The 15589-nt window shown below is 33.4% G+C and overlaps 1 non-coding gene across 1 annotated transcript; it reads left to right on the top strand.

The window, feature by feature from the left end:
* Window positions 1–15247: 15247 nt before the first annotated feature.
* Window positions 15248–15354, top strand: LOC139845964 (small nucleolar RNA R71). Its single transcript, XR_011758714.1, has one exon. It is a non-coding gene; the product is annotated as a small nucleolar RNA R71 (small nucleolar RNA).
* Window positions 15355–15589: the final 235 nt, after the last annotated feature.

The raw sequence follows: 15589 nt of genomic DNA, 5'->3' as shown, positions 1-15589 counted from the left end.
ATCGCATGGCCTGGAAGAAGCATTTCCATGCGATCGCATGGCTTCAATTATGAGGCCACATCTATAAAAGCCAGCGAATTCGATGTATTTGATATATCGTTTTCTCTTCTCGTCATCTGTAACATAAATATATATATATTTATAATTTTAATTTTAATTTAAGTTTAATAATAATTGGGTTATTGTAAGAAATATTTTACGGGTTTTAAGTCGGAACTCTATCCGTGTAACGCTACGCGATAAATAATCACTGTAAGCTAACTTCTTCCTTTTTAAATTAATGTCTCGTAACTAAGCTATTATTATGCTTATTTAAGCCAAAGTAATCGTGATGTTGGACTAAAAATTAAGATTGGATTATTAAATTTTGTACCATAATTAAGGTTTGGACAAAAGACCGACACTTGTGGACATTGGACTATTGACTATTAATAGATAGGGGGTATTGTCTAATCGAATGACAACTCATTAGAATCTGTCGAACCTATCTTCAAATTAGTTAATCTAATAATTATTAAAATGATTATGTATGTTCTATTTAGTGACGTTTATACGACATCTTTTACGATCATTTAATTAATTATTCGGGTTGGGTAATTGATTATTCATTCTGATCAAGTGGGTAAATTAGTATTCATATCTCATTAAAAGAGGGGTGGATTACATACAAGGATAATTGGTGTAATTGTTAACAAAGTAATAAAACCTTGGATTATACGCAGTCGATAACCTGGTGTAATCATTAAACAAAGTATTAAAACCTTGTTACAGTTCGAATCCCTAATTAGTTGGAATATTAGACTTCGAGAATAAGGTTAATTTGGCGAGCATTTTATAATTATGACCGATGGACTATTATGGATAAAAACCAGATAGGTATCAAATAAACCAGGACAAAGGACAATTAATCCGGGTAACAATTAATCAAAACGTCAAACATCATGATTACCGAAGTTTAAATAAGCATAATACTTTTATTTCATATTTCATCGTACCTTTATTTACTGTCATTTTAATTACTGCACTTTACTTTATCGCATTTAAATTTCTGTCATTTATATTATCGTCATTTATTTTTACGCTTTATTTAAAATCAACAAACCGATCATTAAACGGTAAAAACCCCCTTTTATAATAATAATAATACTACCTATATATATATTTATATATAAATATAGTTTTAAAAAAATATAGCGTTAAACTCAGCTAGATCCCTGTGGAACGAACCGGACTTACTAAAAACTACACTACTCTACAATTAGGTACACTGCCTGTAAGTGTTGTAGCAAGGTTTAGGTATATCCACTCTATAAATAAATAAATCACTTGTGCAAAAAAATGTATCGTATTTAATAGTATTTCGTAGTAAAATATAAGCTATTTCGTATACACCTCTACGCACATCAATAGCCAACTAAGGAAATGATCAACACGCTATATCACATACTTCGCGCAAGGATTCTATAGTACTTTGTTGAATCAGAAATCAAATCCAATAATCATTTAATTAAGGAAGTCAAGTCTTCTAAAATGACGCACTTGATATCTTATGTTAGAAGATGTAGTCCAGAACAACTGTAGGTTGACCAAAAATCTTGAAAATTCATCTCTATCATCGGCTAGAAATCCACCTCACCTCAGCATCAAACAGGGTTTTTGGTGGTCAGACTTATCCTAACCATGAGATGGATATGTCTCATACAATGGGGGGCACAGTGCAAATTAGCTATTAAGACTAATGAATCTAATCCCCAGATGGATGATCCCCGTAAATATCAACCGCATCTATGTTGACCGCGGTCAACATACATATGCTATAACAAATTGAGGTGTGTAAACTCATGGTTCACCGATGATATTTGGACATGATATAGTTTCTTCTAAAACTTATGCTATTTTATGAACTATATTGTGTAAAACCATTTTTAGGACATCCGGTTATAAGTTCAATGATACTACAATCATGGGGGCGAGTAGCTTGCTAAGCGCCGACTGAGGCTTCAGTTTTTAGTTACCCTGAACCGGACTTTGAGGTGAAAACTGGAAAACTTGTTAGTGTAAAAACTAACATGACTATTTTTCAAAATATCAAAGGTTTTTCGCAAAGGTCCTAATTTCCCTAAGGATCTAAATTTTCAAGAAATGTGGACTTTAAAACCCACATTTCAAATTCGGTATGATTTCATTTCATGTGTGTACTTAAAGTGTGTGTATTACATTGTGAAATAAATAAAAGCGTGTGTACTCTAAAGTTGTGCGTATAATCAAAACGCGTGAGTTTGATTCGTGTGTGAAATAAAAAGTGTGAGTGTGTATATATTGTGATTCGAGTGTGTTTTTCATCAATGTGTGTTCACTATAGTAAATTTCAATTTCTTGTACGTCTTGCTTAAGGACAAGCAAGGTTTAAGTGTGGGGATTTGATAACGCTAAAATTATACATCTTTGTTGTCGTTATTTCGATCCGATTTTATATCATTTTGTATGTAATTGTTGTACTTGTGTATTGTAATAAGTTAAAATGTGTGTATCATCCATTGCAAGTGTTGAAGCGAAGATTTATGGAAAATATTGCTGATTTTAGAAGATTATGCGCACCTGCACCGTTTTGGCCATAACTTGGTCATACGGACTCGAAAAAAGGTGAATCCGGAGCCCAGACGTCCATAACTATGAGCACTACCACTTTCAATTAGACATCTCCTCATTTTACTCAAGGGATGCAGCACATCTGAAAGGGATGCGGCGCATCTGTGTAGTTTTCTTGTTCGAAAGTTTTAAATGCGACGTTTCAGAGGCATACGGCGCATCAGTAAGGTCAGATGCGGTGCATCTCTTTTAGATGCGGTGCATCTGGGCATAAAACATCAAAATGAGCAGTAAATGACCTGTACGTGAGCTGGGCGGTAGGTGAGAAGGTGATGCGGCGCATCACAAAGAGATGCGGCTCATCAGAGGCTGAAATACCTACTTTTCTTGCTATTTAAAGGGTCTAAACTCATTCTAAACACACACCACAATATAGATCAGTAGTAGTCTAAGAAGGGGGTTTCCCCAGCCGTTCTAAAGGCTTCTCCACCCTTTTGAGCATCAAGATTGAAGAAGGAATCATACGCTATGATAGGTACTTTCGGTTTCATTTATTTTAGTGATAAGATTATGAATTCCTATTGTTTTGTTTGTATTGTTGTAACCTTCATTATTATGATTGGCTAAAGCCTTGTGTGTTTACATTAATGTAAGATTTATGGTTTGGGATTGTTCTATCTTTTAATGTTATTTAAGTTACTATGATGTTTGGTTGATTAAATTACCATGTCCAACCAAAAGAACCATAGTTATGCTAGTTTGGTACTTTTCTTCAATTACATAGATTGATAACTACATGTGACACTAGGAACACAATATATGCTTCAATACTTTTAGTAATTGATGTTATGCGAGGTGTATATGAAATAGCTTAAATTTACTAGGAAAAACTATTATAAATGATACAATTTTACACAAGATATTTATTTATTTATAGAACGGATATAACTAAACCTTGCTACAACACTTATAGGCAGTGTACCTAATCGTACAGTAGTGTAGTTTTTAGTAAGTCCGATTTGTTCCACAGGGAATCTTTTAAACAAAGCTTAACGCTATATTAGTTTTAATTTATAAAAATACAAATATATATATAAGTAATATTATTATTATAAAAGGGGGTTTTTACCGTTTAATGACCGGTTTGTCGATTTTAAAAACTTTAGTCGCAGTTAAAACCTAATGTAAAATATTAAATAAATAAAAGACTTAGCATAAAATAAATAACGATAATGAAATTGCGATAAATAAAAGTGCGATAAAATAAAATTACGATAATTAAAGAGTACGAAAATTAAAAGTGCAATTAAATATGAAAATAAAGAAATTATGCTTATTTAAACTTCCGTAATCATGATGTTTGACGTGTTGATTTTTAGTTTATTCCCATGGGTTAATTGTCCTTTGTCCTGGATTATTTAATATGTCCGTCTGGTTTTTGTCCATAACAGTCCATCAGTCATAAATATAAAGTGCGAGTGTCCTCGTCAAATTATCCTTATACCCGAAGTCAAATATTCCAACTAATTGGGGACTTAAACTGTAACAAGGTTTTAATACTTTGTTTAATAATTACACGAGGTTATCGACTGTGTGTAACCCAAGGTTTTAATACTTTGTTATCAATTATGCCAAGTGTCCTTGTACATAATTTCACCCCTGTTTTAATAATTCCATAGACTATTAATCCATTCCCGTGTCCGGTTAAATGAACGATTATTCGTACATATAAATATCCCGCCCATCGTGTCCGATCGAGTGTATATGGTTATTTATAGGTACGTCCAATTGTAAATCTTTATATTAAAATTAACAAACTATCATTTAGTTAAACAAATATAAAGCCCATTAATAGCCCATAGTCTAATTTCCACAAGTGTCGTTCTTTTGTCCAAACCCCAATTATGGTACAAAGCCCAAATACCTAATTTTAGTAATTAGCCCAACATCATGATTACTTCATTTTAAATAATCATAATAATAACTTAGCTACGAGACATTAAATTAAAAAGGTTAAACATAACTTACAATGATTAAAAATAGCGTAGCGTTATACGGACAGAATTTCAACTTACACCCTTACAACATTCACTAACATACCCTTATTATTAGAATTAAAATTAAAATTAAAATTAAAATATAAATATATATATATATATATATATTTTACGTATGATGAATGAGAAAAAGATGTGTAAAATTCGGCCGAATGCTCGGCCTTTTAAAGGTGGATTTCTGACTTTTTAGGCTCCGCGAGTGCGGCCTTTTTGGTCTTCAAAGCTCCGCGAGTGCGGAGCTGTGGATTCCAGCTCACACAAGTTTGGCTCCTAGCTTGCCAACGGATTATATAATATAATATAATATATATATTAATTTTAAGAATTAATTATATATTATATTATATTCATGTGCATAGTTGACTTGTAATTTTTAGTCCGTTGCGTCGAGCGTTGAGAGATGACTCTGGTCCCGGTTCCGGATTTTCGAACGTCCAAGCGTACAATTTAATATCTTGTATTTTGTGTTTCGAAACTTGTACTCTTGTAATTTTGAGAAGTTTCTCATCAATAATTGGAACCACATTGATTGTATTTTGTACTTTTGAGCTTTTTGGTCGTTTGCATCTTCAATTCGTCGAATCTGTCTTTTGTCTTCACCTTTTATTATTTAAACGAATATTACTTGTAAATAGGACAACTGCAACTAAAAGCTTGTCTTTCTTGAGGAATAATGCTATGAAATATATGTTCGTTTTTAGCATTATCAAATATTCCCACACTTGAGCGTTGCTTGTCCTCAAGCAATATAGTCTTGAATATACAAGAATCGCTTCTTTATTCTTCACACTTTATACATCAGTGATTTCTTTACGGCGATATAAACAATGGCAGTAATGATGTGGTTTACAGTCTCACATGACTTATGAAAATTTAGATCCATTAAGGAAATTGGATCTTTATGAAAACATTTGATCTTTTGAAAATTCAATCTAGTTTTTACCCTAGATAAGTTTTCCGGAATAACCCTTCACCGATGTTTGCAAATTGTTTTTGTGGGTTTGGTGGGTTTTAGATTTGAAAATTTTAGCTCAAAACTTGTGGTTTTGTGTCACCCACTTGCTAACCTTGTATTGGAAAAGCAACACGTCCAGTATACTTGCTCCGTATATTACCTTTCGGTAAACTACCGTCCGGTTGTAAAGGAAAGCGTTGAACAAGCCACTGTTCAGGCAATGTCCCCTGACATGCTTTTAATTATGGTCTATAACGTGTCGGACACAATTACTATCCTTTGTAGGAGCAATTGTAAAGCTCACCCTTGTAATTTTTCGGTCTGGCACAAGGTCCTGTCTTTGACCATGCTATGCAACCACCGTTCTTACGGTTGACACCCGATTTGGTTCAGGTGACCTAATGAATTCAAGGTGAATTCCTAAGATTTTACGTTCAATGGTAATGAACGCATTGAAAATGGGTTTTCAGAAAACAAATCGGTTTGTAATTTTGATCAAAATATTTTCTCGTTCAAGCTCGAGTTTAGATATCATCGAATTCCATGAGTTTGTAATTCTCAATCTTTAAGGTCAATCTCTAGGATTGAGTAATATCAGTCTTAAAAGCTGATTTTTGATCTTTAAGGAGATTATCCTTTCTGGGGATCTGATTCATTAGTCTTATCCAGCTAATTTGCACGGCGTCCTCCCCATTTTACGAGACCGATCCTCTCATGGTTAGGATAAGTCTGACCACTTGGCGACCCTGTTTGATGCTGAGGTCCATGGATTTCCTGGTGATTTTAGAGATGACTTTTCTAGATTTTTCGTCAACCTACAGCTGGTCTGGACGACAACTTCATGACCTAAATCAAGAAGCGCGTTTCTTTTTCGGAAGACTTTACTTCCTTTTTATGATGGAATTGATTCATCGTGTAGATCCATCTTTCTTACAGTAAATCGGGTAAAACTTTTTATTTTAGTCCAAAGCAAAAGTATCTTCAGTTATTTGTACAAAAATATGTGACATATGTTTAAAATAACTTGGTAAATTTTCTCACACTTGGCTTTTATTTTCTTTTATTTGCTTTTTTATTATCCTATATTCCATTTTAAATGAATTCTAACATTTTGGTTTGTTTCTCAATTTATGTCCTTTCCGAGGTTACAATAATTTTGTTGTTAACACCTAGTTTTATCGTTCATAAATATGTATAAACATGATTTTGAATTCATTTAATTGAAAATTTTGAAATTTTTTACTAGAATTGGGTAGTCAGTATATAAGACTAGGGCTGTTCTTTATTATCAGAGAGCACTAGATTCTAATACAACTACTGCGTTACTAGTATTTTTAATGGTAACCAAGTGTATAAGTTAAAAATTTTAAAAATCCAAAAGAATTTAACCCCTTCCCACACTTAAGATCTTGCAATGCCCTCATTTGCAATAAATCAGTAACAATTTAAATTATTGAGGGTGATTAGCGTAGAAAAATGATTAAATTTTACCAAAGTTTCCAAACATATTGGCGTTTGTTTGCTGAATGATAAATGGTGCATATCATTTGTTCATTCCGTCTTGTTGTACATCACATTTGTTTTTCGTTTTGTCATCAAAATTAATAGCTTTTGCTGAACTTAATGCCAGTCTTTGAAAATGCGCTGTTTTACCCTGTTTTGTACATGAGATAAACTACAAACACATATATACATATTTTTGAAGTTGGGTGTTCACACCACATTCAAAAATTATTAAAATCTAATAAAGTTAGAAAATTATAAAAGCTATTATAATAATAAAATAAGAAATAAGAAATAAGAAAATTAAGAATTAGTAACATTACAATAAAATAAACAAAAATAGAAAATTACGGATGAGGAGGATGGTTCCAGTGTGGGTCCCAAGCGTATCCATAGATGCTGTAAAATGCTTGGGCCGGGTCATATGTAGGATATGGTGGTCGGTTCTCTAAAGTCCAAGGAGCAAATTCGGGCATAACGGTAGGAATGTATTCTCTACCTACGTGTGTACAATGACTTATGATTTGGCTTTGATGATACTGCCAATCTTGAAAAGCTTTTTGTCTAGCCATTTCATACTCGTGTCGAGCCATAAAATTTGCATTTCCGTCATTGGATTACCCCCTCCCGGTTGACCTTGCTGTTGATCTCTCTCAACCTGTGGATGCCTGCCATCATAACGTGCTGCCGCGTTGTTTCATTTCTTTAAGACCTTAGCACCATGATAAACACGCAAATCTATTCTATCGCAGGGTTCTGGTTCTGCCATTAATAATCCCCCTCGACTTCTATCCACACCGAGATATTCAGCAATCAAAGTAATAAATATACCACCTCTTATTATGCTACCACGCCTCATACCCCTAACCATAGTCAATAAATAATAACCCACACAAAAAGGTATACTTACAGCGCTGTGTGGGTCTCGAATACACATGTGGTAAAACAAATCCTGTTCATTTACTTTTTCCTTATTCTTACCTCGTTGTGTAATCGAATTGGCTAAAAACCTATGGATTACTCTTAATTCAGCTCTATCAATATCAAGATAAAAGTATAATCCCCCTGGAATAGGTGATGGCTAGTCATCCTACTCCATACGTCATTCGTATCAAAATTCTCATCCACCCTCCTACCATAAACTATTAACATCTGGCAATCATAAGATGCTAGCTCCTCGGGCGTATATATACCTAAAGCCCGAGCCATGTCTAGTAAGGACATATGGCGCATCTCCCCTCCTAATAAAAATCTAATAAAACTACGATCGGTTAAAGTATCTACCCGATCATTTATTTCAATAGTACACAATAACTCTATACACCATTCTCTATATACAGGTCTACGCATGTTGAATAAACCTACCCAATCATTAAAAGTAGAATTACCATACCTTTGAGTAAGTAATTCCCTGATTGGCTCGGCCAATTCCACTACCTCTAATGGTGCCCAATCTATAATTCTGAGTACCTCAACATTATTAGACACAAGGTTGTGCAGGTTCTTTTGATATTTTGGGTAGTCTATCCAATATCTATCAAATCTCAAATTCGGATGTAAATCTGCCTCATGAATGTTTGAATATGAAATAATTGAGTGAGGCATATCTTGTCGGTAATGGTTATTAATTTCCTGTTGATTTGCATCTTCCGGAGGAGCATTGCGAGCCTGGAATGAAGATTCACCCCTTTCAGTTTGCAAAATATATCAAACATAATTTTTGTGCATCCAAATATGCATTAGTTTTAGCAAAATCATAAATATAAACAATTACAATGATATGTTTAATCCATATTAAACTCTATACACATTTTCAAAATATTAACAATTCTACATTTTAAAAAATATACTTTTACAAAAATGTATACAAAGTTTCTTCGCATTTAACTTCTAAAACATGTCAAAAATAATCATTATAACAATTAAACAAGTTCCTCATGGCATTCATATCAATTAAATCAAGTTCATGCAATTTTGGTTCAAAAAGTCCACTTTAATCTTCATAAATCATGTTTAGGATAAAAGTTTTGATCATTTAGCAACCTAAACATGTTACACTACTCAATTTAGCATAAACTAACAACAAAATTCGGCCATAACTTGTTTATATCAAAAAGCCCTAATTTTGCTCAAGAACACAAACCCTAGATTACTCAAAAATTGAAGTTCAAAGCTTCTAATCATGTTAAATAACATCAATCTAGGTTATACAAGCATAATACACAAACAATTGAAGCATTATTACACTAGAAAGCATCAAAATCGAATTATGTATGAAATTGTTCAAGAACACTAAAAATTCAGATTAAATGGTGTTTAGGTGTAGAAATTTACCGATTTCCTTGAGTAATTCCTTGATAATAGTCTCCTCATTGTGATTTTAGCAACAAATTTGATAATTATTGGTGAAAAATTGCAAATTTGAGAGGTATTTGTGTGTGTTTTTCGTGAAAAATGAGTGAGGTGGTGAAGGGGACTGGTCTGTTCGACCAGTTAACCCTTCTGGGTTTTCTGACCTCCGCGAGTGCGGTGGTGGGGCCGTTTAAATCACCGCGAGTCGCGGTGGTTTGCTTTTTTTTTTATATAAAACCTTATAACTTTTTTTTAAAAACATTTAATTAATTAAATTCTAAAAATTTTGTTTTTCTTTAGGAGCGAGGGTGTTTCGGATCGTTGTCCTAGTCCGTCCCTCGACAAAAATTTAAAATTTGTCAATCTAAAGCGCGGTTTTAAAATCAAAGATTTTTGGGTTTTTTAATGTTTTTGGCATACTTTAATTCAATAAGATTAAAAATAATGATAATAAAAGTTCTCGTCCCTCCCTCGGGTAAAGCAATTTCAGTTCAACGACCTAGTCTTCAACTCATGACGAATTTTAAAAATCAAATTTTTAACTTAACGAAATAAAATAATTTTTTTTGTTTTTAAATTCACACCAAACTTAAATTCAAAATGCATAAAATTAAAAACTTTCATATTTTAAAAATTCACACCAAACTTAAATTATTTTTTGTTTTTATACATACAAACTTATATTAAAAATATTAATTTTTCAAATATTTACAATTTTAAATATATATTAATTTTAACAAGATTACAATATTATTTTAATATTAATATATTAATTTTAAAAATATGGTAAAAATAAAATTAAAAATCTTTTTGGTCTTTTATCCCACTTTAATCAATCAAATATTATTAAAAATATATGCCTCTCTTTTCGGTAAAGTAATTTCGGTTCCATGACCTAATTTAACTCATGACGAATTTTTGAAATATTTTGGGTTGATTGATTAAAGATATTTATACCTTAAGAATAAACGGTAAATTTCGCAGTGATGTAATAAATTTTTGTATGATATCAACAATTTCAGTCGCAAGACTTAATTTTATCGAATACCAATTTAATACTTTATAGTGAACAAATTAGCATTTATTATCAAAAGGTTAAAAATAAAAATAAAAATAAAAATGAAAACTGTACAAACTTACCTGCGAAATATATTTCTTAGTGATATGCTCTAGCCCACTCATAAGATAGTCGGACTAATTGGTTTTCCATAGCTACATAGGCGTAACCTCGAGCATTTATCGTTTTTTCTTCTAAACATATGAACGGTCCGTCTCTGCATAAAGTAACAAATTCGGTGTTTGAATAGGTTTGATTATTTGAACATTTACCTTTGTGTGACCATTTTCCGTATTTGTGACATCTTTCAAGGTGCCGTGCTCTTCTTTTCGCTGCGGATTTTGATTTTCCTTTACCAAATTGTAACTTATTATTTTTTGCATCAGGATTATTTTCTTACTCCGTCCAATTTCCCTCTGATTAATGATACTAATTCACTTGGAAGTGTGTCATTATTACGTTTAGTGATCAAAGCGTGTAGCATTAGACCATGGTTTAATTCACAGGAAGTCTTCATCTCGTAAAACCTAAAAAAATAAAAATTCAGAATAGGGGGAGAAGACTAGTTCTTTAGGGTCTGCTAGGGAAAGACCATTCGAGTTCCATTTTCGAGAACTACAAGAAAACAGAAAATCTAACTCTAACAGAAATACATATTATCCTTTAAAGACTTGATTCTCCCCACACTTAGTTAGCTGTGGTGTTGAAATTGTGATTAACTTCGTTGTCAACTTCCATCGGACTATCTATGTAATGTTTAACTCTGTGACTATTAACCTTAAATTCAATCCCATTTGAATTTATTAATTCTACTGTTCCGTATGGGAAAACTCTTTTGACTATGAATGGTCCAGACCATCTTGATTTCAATTTTCCAAGAAATAGCTTGAATCGTGAATTGAAAAGAAGAACTCTATCTCTTTCTTTGAATTCTTTTGAACTTCTGATTCTTTTATCATGCCATTTCTTCGTTCTTTCTTTATAGATTAACGAATTTTCGTATGCTTCATGTCTTAATTCTTTTAATTCGTTTAGTTGACTTAATCGTAGACGTCCGGCTTCATGTAAATCAAGATTACATGTCTTCAAAGCCCAAAATGCTTTGTGTTCAATTTCTACTGGAAGATGACATGGTTTTCCGTAAACGAGTTTAAAAGGTGTGGTTCCAATTGGAGTTTTATAGGCTGTTCTAAAAGCCCAGAGTGCATCCTCCAATTTAATGGACCATTCCTTCGGATTTGATCCTACGGTTTTCTCTAGAATACGTTTTAAAGCTCGGTTGGTATTTTCAACTTGTCCACTTGTTTGTGGATGATAAGCAGTGGAGATTTTATGAGTTACTCCATATCTTTTGAGAACTTTCTCAAGTTGATTATTACAGAAATGAGTTCCCCGATCACTTATTAAAGATTTCGGTGTTCCAAACCTTGTAAAAAGACGTTTTAAAAAGTTGACTACAACTCGTGCATCGTTATTTGGGAGAGCTTGTGCTTCCGCCCATTTAGATACATAATCAATGGCTACGAGAATGTAGAGATTATTATGAGATTTTGGAAATGGACCCATAAAGTCAATACCCCAAATGTCAAATACTTCACATACTTGAATGACATTTTATGGCATTTCATCACGTTGACTTATTTTTCCGGCCCTTTGACATGCATCACAGGATTTGCAAAGAAGGTGTGCGTCTTTGTAAATTGTAGGCCAATAGAATCCAGCATCGTAAACTTTTCTTGTTGTTAGTTGAGGCCCATAATGCCCTCCTGTTGGTCCTGTGTGACAATGGTTTAAGATTTTACTAGCTTCATCTCCGAATACACATCGGCGTATTATTCCATCGTTACAACTTTTAAACAAATGTGGATCTTCCCAGAAATAGTGTTTTATATCACTAAAGAATTTCTTTCGTTTTTGGTACGATAATCCTTTTTCAAGGAATCCACATACTAAGTAGTTTACATAGTCTGCAAACCATGGAATTTCATTATAATCTATCTTCAATAGATATTCATCAGGAAAGTTGTCTTGTATGGCCGATTCATTTAGAACTTCTAATTCGGGATTTTCAAGACGAGAAAGATGATCAGCGGCGAGATTTTCTGCTCCCTTTTTATCTCGGATTTCAATATCGAACTCTTGTAAGAGTAAGATCCAATGGATTAATCTTGGTTTAGCATCTTGTTTCGAAAATAGGTATCTAAGAGCAGAATGGTCGGTATAGACCACCGTTTTAGCTAGAACGAGATATGATCAAAATTTGTCAAAAGCAAAGACAATAGTAAGGAGTTCTTTTTCAGTAGTTGTGTAATTTGTTTGTGCTCCTTGTAACGTCTTACTAGCATAATATATAGGTTAAAATCGTCTTTCAATCCTTTGTCCTAAAACGGCTCCCATTGCAAAATCACTTGCATCGCACATAAGTTCAAATGGTAGATTCCAATTTGGTGTTATCATGATCGGCGCATTAGTGAGTTTTTCTTTAAGAATATTAAAAGATTTGATACATTCATCTGAAAAGATGAATGGAGCATCCTTTTCTAGGAGTTTATTCATAGGAGTGGCAATTTTAGAAAAATCTTTTATGAAACGTCGGTAAAAACTGGCATGCCCTAGAAAACTCCTAACTCCTCTAACATTGGTGGGATGTGGAAGTTTAGCAATTACATCTACTTTAGCTCTATCCACTTCAATTCCTTCCTTTGAAATTTTATGACCAAGAACGATGCCTTCTTTAACCATGAAATGGCATTTCTACCAATTAAATACTAGATTTGATTGTTCGCATCTAATAAGCATTCGTTCAAGATTAACTAGACATGTTTCAAAAGTATCCTCGAAGACTGAAAAGTCATCCATGAAAACTTCCATGCATTCTTCTATCATGTCGTGAAAAATCGCCATCATGCACCTTTGAAAGGTTGCAGGGGCATTGCAAAGTCCAAATGGCATGCGTTTGTAAGCAAAAGTACCATAAGGGCACGTGAATGTGGATTTCTCTTGATCCTCGGGTGCTATTGGAATTTGAAAATATCCGGAAAAACCATCAAAAAACAATAGTAACTATTTTCGGCTAATCTTTCCAACATTTGATCAATAAAAGGTAAGGGAAAATGATCTTTTCTGGTGGCGTCATTTAATTTTCTATAATCAATACATACACGCCATCCTATTACAGTCCTAGTAGGAATAAGCTTATTTTTCTCATTTGTAATGACAGTCATGCCACCCTTCTTAGGCACGCATTGAACTGGGCTTACCCATGGACTATCAGAAATTGGATAAATTAAACCTGCATCTAGCAGTTTAATAATTTCTTTCTTCACAACATCTTGCATATTAGGATTTAGTCTTCGTTGGCGTTGCACATATGTTTTATGACCTTCTTCCATAAGGATTTTATGTGTGCAATACGAAGGACTTATTCCTTTAATATCATGAATTTTTCATGCAATAGCTGGTTTATGAGCTTTTAACACAGAAATAAGTTGAGATTTTTCATTTTCAGTAAGAGAAGACGATATTATTACAGGTAATTCAGATTCACCATGTAAATAAGCATATTCCAAATGGTTTGGAAGTGGCTTTAACTCTAATGTCGGTGGTTCTTCTATCGATGATTTATATCGATATCTGTCTTCTTCTTTTAACATTTAAATTTCTTCTGTTGTTGGTTCATATCCATTAGCCATAAGTGTAGCTAACATTTCAGTTTCATCAATTGGTTCAGTACCTTCTCCTAAAGAACATTCTCCTGTTCCTTGTAATTCTGGAAATTCTTCTAACAATTCTGCATGTGATTCTATAGTTTGAATATAATAACATGTATCATCTGCAGATTGTGGTTGTTGTGGAGTAGGAATAGCTTCATCAGAAATTACAGGTATTTCAGGTGGTTTAAGTGTTATACCACTTCTTGTGGTAATAGCTTTCGCTGTTTCATTCCGAGGGTTAGCATTTGTATCACTAGGTAGACTTCTCGGTTTTCTTTCACCTATTAACCTTGCTAGGTTACTTACTTCTTGTTTCAGATTTTGAATAGAAGCTTGTTGATTTCTAAATGCTTGAGGATTTTGTTCATTGGTTTGCTTCTGAGATGTGAAAAATTGAGTTTGAGAGTCAACTAGCTTCGTCATCATATCTTCTAAATTCAGCTTTTTATCATCGATTTGTGGTGGTTTGTTTTGAAAATTAGGTCTTTGCTGATTGTAAGTATTATTGGATAATTGTTGATTACTAGGACCTTGTCGGTTGTTGTATGGAATATTTCGGTTATAATTCTGGTTTTGATTGTAAATCGGTCTTGGCGGTTGATAATTATTCTGATAATTATTTCCAGGCCTTTGGTTTATGTATGAAACATTCTCTCTTTGTTCCATTGTTAGTTCAATACCGAGACAATCTTTTGTCAAATGTGGTCCTCCACACTGCTCACAACTAATTCGTATTGAGTGTATATCCTTAGTCATCTTTTCCATTCGTCTCTCGACAACATCTATCTTGGCGGAAATGGAATCTAAGTCATGGCTAGAATCGGCTCTAGCTGCTTTAGATGATCTAACGATATCTTTTTCTTGGTGCCACTCATGTGAGTGGGAAGCAGTGTTATCAATAATTTTGTAAGCATCAGTTTCGGTTTTCTTCATAATGGAACCACCAGCTGCTATATCGATGTCTTTCCTTGTAGTGATGTCGCATCCTTGGTAGAATATTTATACTATTTGACAAGTGTCTAAACCATGTTGCGGACATCCTCTCAATAACTTTTTAAATCTTGTCCACGCCTCATATAGAGTTTCATTTGGCTTCTGTGTGAATGTAACAATTTGTCCTTGAAGTCTTACTGCTTTAGATGCCGGAAAGAATTGTTTAAGAAATTTTTCAACTAAAACGTCCCATGTATCAATCGCCCCTTCAGGTAACGATTCCAACCAATCTTTGGCTTCTCCCTTTAAAGTCCAGGGAAATAACATGAGATATATCTGTTCATCTTCAACTTCTCTTATTTTAAGTAGAGTGCAGATCCTATTAAAGGTACGAATTCGGTCTTCCTTCGGCGTACCACTAAATTGGCAT

Source organism: Rutidosis leptorrhynchoides, chromosome 4 (assembly GCF_046630445.1).
Source record: "Rutidosis leptorrhynchoides isolate AG116_Rl617_1_P2 chromosome 4, CSIRO_AGI_Rlap_v1, whole genome shotgun sequence".
NCBI lineage: Eukaryota > Viridiplantae > Streptophyta > Magnoliopsida > Asterales > Asteraceae > Rutidosis > Rutidosis leptorrhynchoides.
Note: the sequence above shows the minus strand (reverse complement) of the source record. Positions and strands in the feature narration are given on the sequence as shown.